Genomic DNA, 16,028 nt, shown 5'->3' on the forward strand with positions numbered 1-16,028 from the left:
GACTAAATGGGTGCCATTAAGGGATAAATATGTCCCATATATATATATATATATATGGGACACACACACACACACACACACAGAGTCTGAGCTGGCAGCGAATGACCAGGAATGAGACCTTGGGGTCATATTGGATAGAGCTTGATGAGGTTGTGGACCCAAACCAGTACATTTGCATTGTGAAAAGGGCAGATTCCATGCTAAGGGGTCATTAGGAAGCGGATTGGAAATATAACACATCAATATAATTATACAAATCTATGGTGTGTCTGCACTTGCAACCAAAATGATCGAGCGAGGTAGAGCAACTTCCCTAGGAGGAAATGTGAAGAGTTCTTAGGCTTTTTAGCTTAGAAACAAAGGTGAGAAGGGGACACATGATACAGGTGCATGAGACGATGCATGGGGTGAATAAATTGGATGGGGAAAAGTTGCCCCCCCTCATAATACAATGAAGCTGGATGATGGAACATTCTGGACAGAGAAAATAAACTATTTCTTCACACTGAGCAGCATTAAACCATGGAATTTGTTGCTGTAGGACAGATGTGGGGAAACTTTGGGCCTCCAGATGTTCATAGGATCTCATAGAATTGTAGAGTTGGAAGGGACCCTGAGATCATCCAGTCCAACCCACTGCAATGCAGAAATATGCAGTTGTCTCATATGGGGATCTAACCAGCAACCTTAGCACTATCAGCCCCGCACTCTAGCCAACGGAGCTATCCAGGACTACATCTCCCATCATCCCCAGCAAACATGGTCAATGGCAAGGGATGCCGAGAGTTGTAGTTCAGTAACAAGAGTGATAGCCAGCCACTTGGATAGCTTTAAAAGATTAAGAAAGTTCATGGAGGAGTTTTGGTCCTTAAAGGCATACTGGAAATGAATGCCCTTGTGAACCTCATTGTACATTGTCCCAGTGCTGCTGAACACCTCTGCAACAACTTCACCCAACAACCTCTATACATCTTTGCAATTTTTAAGGTCCTTTGCATGTGCACTTATCAAAAAATTAAGATTTATACACTTAACGTGCATGTGCACGGATAGAAGATTACAGGTTGTTTTGCCCTGTTTATTTAACAACAACAACAACAGTGATGAGCTGAGCTGTGTGCTGTGTCCATAAAGCAATAAACACACAAGACGTAACTGGCTGTACTTTTGAATAAATAAGGTATACCATTCATTGTACTGATGAAGCCTAGGATGGCGAAACAAGGCTAATATTCCGGAAATCCTTGTCTTAGACTCTGTGAAAGGATTCTGTGGAACTGTAACAACCCTTCATGTGGATTATTGGACTCTATGGACAGACAGGTGGAATAGACACATACATGTATGGACCATATGTATGAACTGACTAGTGAATAAACTGACCCACTGGGTCTTCTGCTTTTTCGTTGAACTTTACAAGACTTCCGTTGAAATCTACAATTTGATACAATGACTAGTATACCTTATTTATTCAAAAGTGCAGCCGGTTACGTCTTGTATTTTTATTGAGTATGTTTCACGTAACCATAGGTTTGTTGTTGTTTTGCTAGTGTCCATAAAGCTGCAAAAAATAAGAGGGTCCTCTTGGAATAAAAGTGCCAAAGAAAGCATCCCTCCTGGAGTAGGAATGATGCAGCGGAGTGCAGGTAGGCTAGGAAAACACCTCTCCTGCTACATTTGTGCAGACTATGCTCCTTGACCCCGTGACAACTTCCATCTGCAGTGCAGAGGAACAGAGGCAGAGCACTGGGGCATGCGACAGGCAGAAAGAATAAGATATACACACCTAGAGGATACGACAAGACTTAAATTCTGACCTTGTCCAGCGCAGACCAAGCCAAGGGATTAAATGGTTTATCATAATGTAGAGCAAAGTTAAATATTAGATATTCGCTTGCATGAAATCTCCATCGCACATCTGGATGGCAGCCTGGTCCTGACTTTGTTCTCCTTCTGAACTCTTCCTCTTGCAGTGTCAGCTTTCTCCTACCTAACTACCCACGTAATCCATACATTAGTGGACGGCGGTGGTTCGTTTAAAGCTCTGTTGCACAGTGTGCGCAACCAAAACATTTTTATCGCGGCAGCGAAAAGGAGAAAATATTTCCTTACCAGAAACAAATTAATGAGCCTCTACAGTTGAGAAAATATCGTACGGCAGATCATTAGCGCCGCAATGAAAGACTTCCGTTTCTCTTGCCCCAACTCCCAGCCTTGCCCACTCAAACGAAATAATCAAGCTTTACACATAATCAACAAGCAGGTATCTAAAATCAATTAATACACAACAGCTTACTTTGTAGTTCACCAGTAGCAGCTTGATTCCAGTTTGAGTTTTTTCCTTCTGAAGCGGCACTTGATTGCTCTGTTAAGTAGTGCTGTGCTTTCTGGAATACAGAACTTTGAAGCGTATTAACTGATAGTGTCTTTGTATCTGTTTAATTACCATTGGTAAAATATCTTTGGAATTTTAGTTTGGTGGGGGGTGAGGCTGAGTATTGACATTAGTTCATCAAGGAAAAGGAGGGCAGTATCCAAAAATTCAACTTTATGTCCCGTAAGTCTCCTCTTCTTAAAGTTTATTTTTGCGGTCCTGGTTCCTGCGCCCAACAGCTGCTGGGTTTGCAGACAGTAGCAGGTAAGATTCCTGCATAACACAGGATGGAGCAGGCCAGACCATGGTTATTCAGCCAGCTGGCAATATCACTGAGCCTTCTTAGTCATTTGGAGAGCGGGATGGGAATCTGATCACGAGACAGGCTTTGATGCTCTCATGTTGGAAAAGAACTGGTGCAACAACTGGAAATTTGGCTATCGGGCCATGCAAAGTTAGGGCTGCCAACATTTTAACCAGTTGTGGCAGCTGTGTGTTTAACAGCGGCTTGATCTGTAGGAACGATGAGCACAGCTCTCCGCAAATTTCTCAATGAGTAGGCGTTAAATGATTTATTTCCACGCCATGAAAAGTTTTGCCTGCCAAATTCTGGACATCAAGCCACAAAAACAGACAAGGCTTTTTTTCATGGTTGGCTGACAACTGTGCATGGTTTATTCTATATGCCTGTATGTTTGTTTTAGGTATTTATACCCCCCACCTTTCAAATAAACTTCCCTAGGATGGATTTATAATAAAAACAGAAATACAACAATGAGAGCAAAAATGATTAAAAAAAAAATAGGCAGCAACAGTAGTAAAACCAGTAAGAGGATTCTAACAGTGCGATCCGAAGCATATCTACTCAGAAGGAACTCCTATTGAATTCAATGGGGCTTACTCCCAGGTAAGTAAGTGAGGGTTACACCCTCGAAAGTGTGACAACATGACCTATAACTCTGAAGTAAAAGCTTCTTTGGCTCTCCAGTATCATTAAGAGTAGAGATAAAGGAAATTGCGGCCTCATAGCAATTGTTTCCTCTCCAAATTGTCCCAGTCAGTATGGTCAACTGTCAGTTTGCATTTCTTGGTGCAGAAAGTATTGATCTGATGTGTAGAGATCTTTCCTATTCTACTTAATTCAAGAGGGTTCTGGAAGCTTCTCTGTGTGAAAGAAACAAGCAGAAGGTTCATGATGTTTGGGTTATTCCTTCAGAGAAGCTGAGTACAACTGGTTTAAACTGGTTCTGTTATCTCTCTCAGTCAAGGTCATGCTGACTATGAAAGTAGGGCCAGAAAGAGCCTGGGCTTCAGTTTCTATCTCTTTTCCTTCTGGTGTGGTTTTCTGTACATAGTATGCTTAGTGTTAAGGTCTGGTCTTATTATAAGTTATTGTAAGTTTAGGTTAAGTCTACTGCACCTGGATTTCTTATGGACAGTGCCAGTCCTGAATGTATTGGATTTGTGATTATTATTTGCCCTCAGTAGCAGTAAAGCTCTGTTCATAGCTGTCAACCGTCCCTTATTTGGCGGGAAAGTCCCTTATCCCAGCGCCGTGTCCCGCTGCTGTCCCTTACTGATGATGTCCCTTAAATTTCCCGGGTTTCAAAGGTAGCAGCTCCTCTCCCTCCCTCCCTCCCTGCCGGCCACCTGGGAGGTGGAGCTTGCATGTTTTCTGCCAATCAAATCAGCCACGTTGCCTGGGGACTCGCCTTTGCTCAGCGTTTCCCAGCGGAGAGGTGACTGTGGTTTTACTTGCTGCATCCCCTTTGCGGGGTTGCTGCGCTGTGGGAACCACCGCTTGAGGCTTCCTTTGGCTGCTGGTTGACTAAAATCCCTTATTTTGGCTGCTGATCCCTTATTTTCGAGGCTGCTGATCCCTTATTTTCGAATCTGTGACAGCTATGGCTCTGTTGGATGAAATACAATTACCTCTGGTCTATTTTGGGGGGATCCTGCAATGTGTTTAAGTTTTTACTCTGTTAACTATACATTGGAATCTACTCTGGATCAATGTTGAGTAGAATTTCAGCGACGTCAACAGCCAGGTGCAATGGGAAGTGTAGTTCTGCAACATCTGGAGCGCTGCAATTCCTAATCCTGGATTAAGGAATGGACAGGGCTGTCCGCGATCACTCTCCCAACCCATCCCCCAAACCTCTGTATGTACTTTAACATCCCACTGTACATTTTGCCCTCTATGACTTACAATTTTACCATTTCTGCCGCCGTTGGTATTTAAACATCAGAGCGCTGCAGGAACACCGTCTTGCATCCCTAATTTAAAAAATAAAAACAGCAATAAAACCGCAAACTGGTGCAGAACACTCAGCTAGGCTGCTAAGAGAGACATCTGGCCATTCACACATAACACCTGTGCAGAATGGGCTGCTAATTTGCCAGGTTTAAGGTGCTGTTATCAAGATATAAAGCCCTAAACAACTTCAGGGCACATTTACCTAGAAGAACGCCTTCCCCATGCAGACCTGTTAGATCACGCTGATTTTTGGAGGGTGCTTGTTGCCACAACCTGTGAAATTGCACCGGTGAAGAATTCTCCGCAGTGAGGTTTCAGAACGTGACAGGTTTAACAGTGGTTAAGAAAGTTAAATACCTGGGGATCAACATGACAGCAAAAAATGGGAATTTATTTAAAGATAACTATGAAAAATGTTGGGCTGAAGTGAAAAAAGATTTAGAAATTTGGTCAAATTTGAAGCTTTCACTGCTGGGCCGTATTGCTGCGATAAAAATGAATGTATTGCCTAGAATGTTGTTTTTGTTTCAAACTTTGCAAATTGTGGACAAAATGGATTGTTTCAAGAGGTGGCAGAAAGATATTTCTAGATTTGTCTGGCAGGGCAAGAAGCCCAGAATAAAATTTAAAATACTAACGGATGCAAAGGAAAGAGGTGGATTTGCCCTGCCAGACCTTAAACTTTATTATGAATCAGCAGCTTTTTGCTGGCTGAAAGAATGGCTGCTTCTTGAAAACACTGATATTTTGGATCTAGAAGGTTTTAACAATGTATTTGGATGGCATGCATATTTGTGGTATGATAAGGTCAAAGCACATAAAGCATTTAAAAATCACATTGTCAGGAAAGCATTGTTTAATGTTTGGATAAGATACAAGGATTTATTAGAAAATAAAACTCCAAGGTGGCTGTCACCAATGGAAGCGAAAGCCTTGAAAAAACTCAATATGGAGGTCAAATGGCCGAAATATTGGGAAATTTTGGAACAAGATGGAGATAGACTGAAATTGCAGAGTTTTGAAAAATTAAAAAACAAAGTGCGAGACTGGCTTCATTATTTTCAGATAATGGAGGTATTTAATTTGGACAAGAAAATTGGCTTCCAGGTGGAAAAATCAAAATTAGAAACTGAACTGTTAGAACCCAAAACTAAGAATTTGTCAAAGATGTATAACTTGCTGTTGAAATGGAACACTCAGGATGAAACGGTGAAATCTGTTATGATTAAATGGGCACAAGACGTTGGACACAACATTATGTTCGCTGACTGGGAGCAGTTATGGACCACAGGTATGAAATTTACGGCATGTAATGCCTTAAGAGAGAATATTATGAAAATGATATATAGGTGGTACATAACCCTAGTCAAGCTTGCAAAAATCTACCATTTGCCCGATAATAAATGTTGGAAATGTAAAGAAACTGAAGGTACATTTTTTCACCTTTGGTGGACGTGCCCAAAGATTAAGGCTTTCTGGGAAATGATATATAATGAACTAAAAAAGGTATTTAAATATACCTTCTTGAAGAAACCAGAGGCCTTTCTCCTGGGCATAGTCGGCCAATCGGTGTTAAAAAAGGATAGAACTTTCTTTATGTACGCAACAACAGCAGCAAGAATACTCATCGCAAAGTATTGGAAGACACAAGAGTTACCCACACTGGAGGAATGGCAGATGAAACTGATGGACTATATGGAACTGGCGGAAATGACTGGTAGAATCCGTGACCAGGGAGAAGAGTTGGTGGAGGAAGATTGGAAGAAATTTAAAGATTATCTACAGAAACATTGCAAAATTAAAGAATGTTAGAGTGATGATGGATTGAAATAAAGTGGCTTCTAGCTATACAGGCTTTAAAGTTATATATAGATCAAGATTAAGGATTAGGATTAAAAAAGTTAAAGGAAATGGAAATTTGGCTTTTAAGAGGTAAAAATTTTAATGTTATACTATATTAAGATTAAGGATTGGGATTAAAAAAGAGGGAAAGAAATTGCTGGACAAACAAAATTGAACTGGAATACAAAAGAGGGAGGTATGAGGAGGTCCAGAAAATAAGTTAATTTAAAAATGGTAATGAAAAGGTGGTATTGTTTTTAACTGTTTTCTTTTTTGTTTTTTGTTTTTTGTTTTGGATTATGTATTGTGTACTTTTGAACTGTGTATTTTTCTTTTTCTTTTTAATTTTTTTTACTGATGTGTTCTTTTTATTGGAAACTCTAATAAATATCTTTTATTAAAAAAAAAAAGAATTCTCCGCAGTGGCACTTACCGGTATTTTGTGGTACATGCCCCCCATGCGTACAGTCATATAGCAGGCAACAACAGGGGTCTTTCCCATTGTTTATCCGAATTTTGTATTTTTGCCTAGTTGTTGCCCAGCTATTGATGTGAGTTTTACACCACTGTCTTGGTGATGTTTTATTGTCTTGGTAAGTTTTGCCATGATTACCGTATGTAAACCTGCTGTTATAAACTGCTGTGGGATGGTTTTAAAAACGAAAAGCAGTCTAGTTTAAAAACAAACAAAACAAGCAACAACAGCAAGTGGCAGAGCAGCATAAAAGAACATCACTAGAGATAAAAACCCCACAGTTAAAATGCCTGGGAGAATTAAAAATGTCTTCCTTTGGTGTTGAAAAGTCATCAGAATCACTGTCCAGCCTCCCAGCCTAGGAGCCATTCTCAAACCATGACTTTAGGAACAGGAGGAGGAGCTGGGAAGAGAGGAGTTCAGGGATATTTTTTAAAAAAATAATTATATAAGTTGTGTGTCTTTCCTTTTCAATTTGTATTGTTATTTTATGCACTGTGACGTGCTTTTATTTTTACTGATTATAGTTTAGAAATTATTTATTTGTAATTGTTAAAAAAACTCTGTTTATTATTTGCTGATATTTTATTTTATTGTGTACTATTAAATTCTAATGTACTATTGAATATTACTTTGGTAGCTCTTACCGCCAGAAAGTTTTTCCTGATGTTCAGTCGGAATCTCCTTTCTTCTAACTTGGATCCCCCTCCAAACCCCCTTATGTTGACAATGGCAAAGAAATTGACGTTGTGTTGTCTGTCCAAGTCTGAAAACACAAAAATAGATAGGCATAATAGGGACAGAGGTTCCAAAGAAGATGACTAAACTATTTACCGGTATGTACATGACAACAGCAGCAGAATATTATTATATGTGCAGAAATGGAAAGGAGAGCAGGTTCCAACGGAGGCTTTTGAAAGTAAAGGACTATGCAGAAATGGCAAATCTGACAGCGAAATTAAGACATCAAAATGATGAATTTTTCATAGAAGAATGGAGGCCTTTCTTGGATTTTTTTTTTTTAAATACTATACTATTACTATTACTATTGTAATAGAGAAAATTTGTGTAATAGATAAAAGATATAATGCAGAAGAAAAGGTTTGAGTAAAACCACTGCGGAAGTGGAGATGGGAAGTCTATTAATGAAAGAATGTAACAATTTGTTATGAAGATTGTTGTGGAAATGTTTGTATTTTTAATATACCGTATATATATATATTGAGACACACACACAATGAAGAGGGGTAGTCAACACAGAGCACTCCAGAACTTGTCAGAGTCTCGACAGCTCCAGCCAGCAAAGCCAGTGGTCAGGGATGATGGAGACCAGAATCATTAGTGGGATGCCAGATCTGCAAAAAGATTAGCACATTTATAAAGGCATACGTCCTTGTGGACTATAATAACTTTTACGGACCATCATAATTTTGTTAGCTTTTAAACCATGGGAGAAGTTAGGCAACTTTTGACCTCTAGATGCAATGCTCTTCCCTAATGACATTCTGTGTATGTTAATAAACTGAACAGAGTGAAAGATTACTGGTATGTGTCATGGGGGTGTGGAGATCATTTTTACAATCTTAGCAGCGCTTAGTTTATCTTTGGGTGGCTATTTTGATAATGTTGTTTTCTAGATGATGGCCATGATGATTTATAAGCCACCCTTTATCAAGCTGCTGTATTAACTTGTGAATCGTGTGATCAGCCTTTTGCTTCGTGATGCTTAGCTTATTTTTTTAGTTTTAGCTTTGTTAACAGTGTGCTATAAGGTCGCAATTGTTTCGCTGGTGGTTTAATTATTCTGTATGTTTCATGCTTTATTTCTGATGTTCTATTATATTCCATCCTGTTACAGTGGTACCTCAGGTTAAGTACTTACCGTATTTTTCGTTCTATAGGACGCACCGGCCCATAGGACGCACCTCGTTTTTTGGGGGGGGGAAATGAATAAAAAGATTATTCCCCCCCCCTGCGGCTGCCGCCCCAAGCCTCGCGTGCTTCGGGCTGCAGGCTACCGCCCCAAGCCTCGCGCGCTCGGCGGGACCTCCTGCCGGGCGCGCAAGGCTTGCAGACACTCGCCCGAAGCACGGTGAGCCCTCCGGAGGGCTCCCCGTGCTTCGGGCGACAAGCTGCAGCCCCAAGCCTTGCGCGCTCGGCGGGACCTCCTGCCGGGCGCGCAAGGCTTGCAGACACTCGCCCGAAGCACGGGGAGCCCTCCGGAGGGCTCCCCGTGCTTCGGGCGACAGGCTGCAGCCCCAAGCCTCGCGCGCTCGGCGGGACCTCCTGCCGGGCGCGCAAGGCTTGCAGACACTCGCCCGAAGCACGGGGAGCCCTCCGGAGGGCTCCCCGTGCTTCGGGCGACAGGCTGCAGCCCCAAGCCTCGCGCGCTCGGCGGGACCTCCTGCCGGGCGCGCAAGGCTTGCAGACACTCGCCCGAAGCACGGGGAGCCCTCCGGAGGGCTCCCCGTGCTTCGGGCGACAGGCTGCAGCCCCAAGCCTCGCGCGCTCGGCGGGACCTCCTGCCGGGCGCGCAAGGCTTGCAGACACTCGCCCGAAGCACGGGGAGCCCTCCGGAGGGCTCCCCGTGCTTCGGGCGACAGGCTGCAGCCCCAAGCCTCGCGCGCTCGGCGGGACCTCCTGCCGGGCGCGCAAGGCTTGCAGACACTCGCCCGAAGCACGGTGAGCCCTCCGGAGGGCTCCCCGTGCTTCGGGCAACAGGCTGCGGCCCCAAGCCTCGCGCGCTCGGCGGGACCTCCTGCCGGGCGCGCAAGGCTTGCGGACACTCGCCGGGGCTGCAGGCTGCTGCCTGCAAGCCTTGTGAGCCCGCGGGAACTCCCACCGGGCTTGCAAGGCTTGCGGATAGCTTCCTGAAGCCTGGAGAGCGAGAGGGGTTGGTGCGCACCGATGCCTTTCGCTCTCCAGGCTTCAGCGAAAGCCTGCATTCGCTCCATAGGACGCACACACATTTCCCCTTCATTTTTGGAGGGGAAAAAGTGCGTCCTATGGAGCGAAAAATACGGTAATTCATTCCGGAGGTCCGTTCTTAACCTGAAACTGTTCTTAACCTAAGGTACCACTTTAGCTAATGGGGCCTCCCGCTGCCGCCACGCTGCTGCCACAAAATTTCTGTTCTCATCCTGAAGCAAAGTTCTTAACCCGAGGTATTTCTGGGTTAGCGGAGTCTGTAACCTGAAGCGTATGTAACCTGAAGCATATGTAACCCGAGGTACCACTGTATTGTTATTTATTGTTTGTAAGCCGTTTGGGGATTTATTTAAATGAAAAGCGGCAAAGAAATATATCAAATAAAATATTTTATTATCCTATATGATTTCTTCTGTATCTGTGATGTTCATTATGTTCCACAACAACAACGATAATAATTTATTTTGTATACCCTGCCAAACTGACTGGGTTGCCCCAGTCACTCTGGGCACCCGCCATCAAAAATAAATCAAGCATTAAAAACTTCCTGAAACAGGGTTGCCTTCATATGCCTACGAATATGTGTATTTTTTTTCCACACCTGCCAGAAGGGCATTACACAGGGCGGGTGCAACTACGGAAAATCGAATCAAATATTTAATTATTCGTGCTATATTTGTGATGTTCTAATTATGTTCCACCACCACTTTACTGTCACTTATTATTTGTAAGCCGCTTGGGGATTTATTTGAATGAAAATATTGACAGTGCCAGTCCCGCGCATGCCTTCCTTCACTTTTTTGCACCATGTGGCAAGCTAGCCTTGCTGTTTTGGGGGTCATTCAGCTGCCTGCCCCCTTCCCCGCCCTGCTCCGTTTGCTTCCGCTGCTGCAACGTGTTAGCTGGCAGCTCCCGGTCTTGCAACAAATCCCTCCAAGGCAGCGACACGGTTTTTCCCAGCGTGCGCAAGGAAGCATTGCAGGGCATCCCCGCTCCGCTCAGCGCCTCCCAAGTTCCTGCAGAGGGCGCTGCTGCTGCTGCTGCGCCGGGGATACTTCGGAGCAAGAGGGCAGCAAGGGGGAGAACAAAGGGGTCGTCGCCTGTTGCAACCCGGCTAAGCTGCAGCTGCCGCCGCAAAAACGAGCAAAAACGAGCCCAGGGACTCCCGGAGGAGCGCTTTCCGCCGCAACTAAACCGCAAAAGCAAAAAAAAAACAGCCGGGGGGGGTGTTTGGGGGTTGCTCTCGATTGCATTGCATATTTACAGACCTGCTTTAAAAAAATAAAAAATAAAATAAGAATGCAAGAAGAGGTGTCGTTTGCATTTGCAGCCGAAGCGCGCGCGCGCGCGCTCCGGATCTAGTGGAGGAGAGGCGGTCGGCAGGAGCCACCTGCTGGCAAGAGGTAGCTGGGAGTTGCTCGCGGGGGAGGCGGGACCCTCGCAGGGAGGCCTCCTCCTCCCCCGCGGGGAAGGGGAAGACCCCCCCAGCACCACGTGGCGCCGGCGGAGGAGGCGCCCCGAGCGCGCGCTCCGGGCTGCAAAAGCTGGAGCGAGTTGCACGGCGTTCGCGGCTTCGCTGCTGTGCGCAAGTCCCGTCCCGTCCCCCCCACGGGTGAGAAGGGTTAGTTCGTAGAATCGCAGAAGTTGGAAGGAATTCCCCACCCCCCAGGTTCTAGCCCCCATCCCCTTTTGCGATGCATGAATCTCGTGACAGGTGGCCATCGGCACCTCCTCTACCTGGAAACCTCCAAGGAAGAAGAGGTCCCCTCTTGGATGAAGTCTGTTTATGGGCATAGAATGGATTTATGTTGCGCGGGGGGCGTGGGGAGGCAGACCACCCACCTGTCATTCTCCTCCGTAGCGGATTCTGAATGAAATGTCTCAACCGTTGTTTTAAAATTCTTTCTTTGGGCCCCAAGTGCTCAGGAAAACCTGTCGGAATCTTTCTGCAGTTTCTACTTTTAGTTAAGTATTTTCATTCATTCATTTGAATTGGGGGGGGGGCAGCTGCACAAAGCACAGAACCTAGGACTTGCTGATCAGTAGGGGAAGATGGGGGGCACAAGGAGAAGGGGACGACAGAGGACGAGATGGTTGGACAATGTTCTCGAAGCTACCAGCATAAGTTTGACCAAAATGCGGGAGGCGGTGGAAGACAGGAGTGCCTGGCGTGCTCTGGTCCATAGGGTCACGAAGAGTCGGACACGACTAAACGACTAAACAACAACAACTCCCTGTCTCTTTAAAAGAGAGATATCTTAGTAGTCAGGGCACAGGGGTTGCTGGCCGGGCAACTTGGAAGCCTGGAGTGTTTTCAAAGTAGATTAGATACAGATGGATCTGATTTGGGAGAGGAATGGGTGGGTCTGGAAGAGATGGAATAAAAGGGTAAATGAAGGAACAGATTGAGAGGGAGTGACAGTTGATGCAGAAATGATGAGTTTCAAGTTTCAGGACTGATTTTACACCAGGAAAGCTAGAGATTATTAACCATGACTAAAGAGTTTTGAAAGAGAGGCATATTTCTGTTTTATTTTTTTAAAGTATGCATTGTCTTTCTGACCAAAGATATTCCAAAGAACTGTAGGGACCCTGAGGATCAGGAATCGAACCTGCAACCTTGGCATTATCAGCACCACACTCTAACCAGCTGAGTTTTGATTTTAAAAGATTGGGGGAATATAATAAAACAAATCTGAAGGTGGCAAAGAATCGGCAGTGAATGGCAGAAAATGCTTACAAGCACTTGGGGAAAGAGCTTCCGATTACTAAGTACAGTGGTACCTCTGGTTACAGACGCTTCAGGTTACAGACTCTGCTAACCCAGAAATAATACCTTGGGTTAAGAACTTTGCTTCAGGATGAGAACAGAAATTGCGCCATGGCGGTGTGACAGCAGCAGGAGGCCCCATTAGCTAAAGTGGTACCTCAGGTTAAGAACAGTTTCAGCTTAAAAACGGACCTCCGGAACGAAATAAGTTCTTAACCCGAGGTACCACTGTGCCTGGTTCCATTGTCAGGATTAAAGTTAAGAGACCACCACACACGACAAGATCTGCCAAGAAAAACAAAGAATTTATTTATGTATGCTACAACAGCGGCAAGAGTCTTGTTAGCACAAGGATGGAAAAACGAGGAAACCCCAACAAAAGAACAATGGCAAGAAAAACTGATGAGCTATGCAGCATTGGCCAAATTGACACATAAACTATGTGAGAAGGACAATCATGACTTCAAAGAAGATTGGGAACTTTTTACAAATTATTTTTTTAAAAAACAAAATGACTTAGACTCCTTGGCAAGTTTTGAATAAACATCCACAAATTTATTAATAGAATATATGACAGATAAGGTAATGATATGTACCATTTTTGATATGCAGAGAATAACAAGCGTAAACAAATTGGAGAAGGGAGCTGAGGGAAGTCGAGGAAGAGATAATCGACTGTTTGGATTGATAATTTGTTTTGTTGAAATTGTTTAATAAAAATATTTTTTTTTAAAAAGAGAGAGAGACCACCACACACACAAAAATATCTTCTCCAGATCTTGCTCAACTCTCCACTGCCCATTGCTGACTTTCGTATATAACTTGCATCTGAGCCAGATGAGGTTGCAAAGCAATTTTAGGCTCTGGATGTAGACCTCAACCCATCACACTTTAGATGGCAACATGTGTTAACTCACTCACTTCAAAATAGAAAGGGCTGTAGCTCATTTGCACAGCATGTGTTTGCATGCAGAAGGTCCCAGGGTCAATCCCAGCATCTACAGGTAGAGCTGGGAGAGGATTCTCAGTCTGAAATCCTGGGCAGCTGCTGCCAGTCGATGTAAGCATGGGGTTCGCCAGAAGGTGTTAGGACTCTGCTTGGCCAGCAGTCATGGACAATGGGAGTTGTAGTCCTCCAACATCTGGAGGGTACAACGTTTGGCTACCCTTGGTATACACCAGGGTTTCCCAAACTTGGGTCTCCAGCTGTTTTTGGACTACAATTCCCATCATCCCTGGCCACTTGGTCCTGCTAGATAGGGAGGGTGAGAGTTGTAGTCCAAAACCCGCAGGAGCCCCAGTTTGGGAAACCTGGAAAGGAAAACTTGTTGGCAGTGCCACATGGGAGGCGAGGAAATACTGCAATATATTGCTGTAGAAATAAGAATGGGTTTCTCCTAAATAAGAAGAGCCGGTAAGTATGCAGTTTGTTGTTTTAATGCCCGCACAGAGCTGGCCAAGTTGCTGCTGAAATGAGATTTCCATCTGGCAAGAGCCCTTTATACTCTAGATCAGCATTTCCCAACCTTGGGCCTCCAGCTGTTTTTGGACTACAACTCCCATAATCCTCAGCTAGCAAGACCAGTGGTCAGGGATGATGGGAATTGTAGTTCGAAAACAGCTGGAGGCCCAAGGTTGGGAAACACTGCTCTAGATAAACCCCGCTAGAACACAGGCAGGGAGGGGAGAGAGAGAAAAAAGAAAATCCCAAACCAATTGTTTGTCTGTGTTAGGTGTGTTTGTATTGCTTAGGCAACAAAGTTCTGACAGGGCAATCAAGGCATTCTAAGCCTTCATTCCATGCTCTAATACAGGCATCCCCAAACCCGGCCCTGCAGATGTTTTGGGACTACAACTCCCATCATCCCTGACCACTGGTCCCGTTAGCTAGGGATGGTGGGAGTTGTAGTCCCAAAACATCTGGAGGGCCGAGTTTGGGGATGCCTGCTCTAATATGTCTCTGCCTGAGTTCGTTGATCCATTTCTGCAGTCAAGCCAAACACTTTTGCACTGTGCTCTGTTACCTAGCCCCCTTACGACATTTAATACTCGGGGCAACTGGAGCTCCTTTTGTTGCCCTGGGGCTTTTTATATCATCACCACCACCACCACGCTAACATAGCTGCCTATTCCACCTCCCATATGCCATCACATGAACCAGGCAAAGGGTGTTTTAATATTTATTTCTCCCCATTGTGGACAGCAAGAGAGGCAGAACATTACATTTGCGTGTCCGTGTATATGTTTCTTTGTTTTCTCCATGGCATGGCAAACTGTAGGCTGGTGGGGAAAGGGCTACATCAGGAAAATAGCATTGGAGGGGAAGGATTAGCTTCCCTTCTCCTTCCTCTGCCCCTCCCAAAAAAATCTGGAGCAAAACCACCCACCCTGCAGCTACTATGGGCCAAAATCATGTCTCTTTGTCATTGTGACTAGTTTGGGCAAGGCGCTCACCTGGTTTTCAGCTTTGTGATATATCCCCAGCTAAACATCGTGATATATTGATATATCACAATGTCTGAAATAAGGATGGAGCTATGAAGGCAGCCCTGTTTAGGGAAGCTTTTAATGTGTGGTGTATTACAGTATTTTAATATTTTTTTGGAAGCCGCCCAGAGTGGCTGGGGAAGCCCAGCCAGATGGGTGGGGTATAAATAATAAATTAGTAGTAGTAGTAGTAGTAGTAGTAGTAGTAGTATGTAGAGGGATTGGCTGATTGGTTTTCCCCACATTGTGATTTTTGCAAACACACACACAAACATCTTAATTTGTGATATATTGCCCTGTCAAAAACTATGAAACCAATATAATGACTTTCCTCCCCTCCTTTCTTACTGTGGATATTCTTTTTTCTATTATTATTATTATTATTATTATTATTATTATTATTATTATTATTATTATTTTATATTGGCAAAGTAATAATCATACATAAGAATAAAATATGTGTACCCCACCACTGAGACCATTCCATTGTAACTATCCAACCACCCAAAATTCTAACACCTCTTGCGTTTTAACAGTACAAATTCTATAAACACCTTCCATATCTCCTCAAAATCATATCTCCTGCATATTCCCTGTCTTACCTTAATGGCACATGTTAATTTATCATTAATAGCTATATCCCACACCTCTTGTTCCAGGGATTCGAACCGCCGACCTTCTGATCGGCAAGCCCTAGGCTCTGTGGTTTAACCCACAGCGCCACCCGCATCCCTGCTATAAAACATACTGATGCTCAATCTTGCCCACGAACCAGGACATTTGTTTGCTTGCTTCCTTCCTTAAACCCTAAATCCAACAGCAGCCTAAGCAAATGACATTAGGGAGCATATAAATTCGACACGCAGCTTGGTTTTTTCGGAAGCGCGTTCAAGCC

The 16,028-nt window shown here is 44.1% G+C and overlaps 1 long non-coding RNA gene across 1 annotated transcript; it reads right to left on the reverse strand.

Annotated features, from left to right (window-relative positions):
- Positions 1-2,061: 2,061 nt before the first annotated feature.
- On the reverse strand, positions 2,062-7,706 carry LOC308467062. The gene is made up of 3 exons (XR_013981127.1): positions 7,596-7,706; positions 4,584-4,651; positions 2,062-3,538 (listed from the first exon to the last, which is right to left on the reverse strand). It is a non-coding gene; the product is annotated as an uncharacterized lncRNA (long non-coding RNA).
- Between the last annotated feature and the right edge of the window lie 8,322 nt (positions 7,707-16,028).

Source organism: Podarcis pityusensis (assembly GCF_964106645.2).
Source record: "Podarcis pityusensis genome assembly, chromosome: 17".
In the NCBI taxonomy this organism is placed as follows: Eukaryota; Metazoa; Chordata; class Lepidosauria; order Squamata; family Lacertidae; genus Podarcis; species Podarcis pityusensis.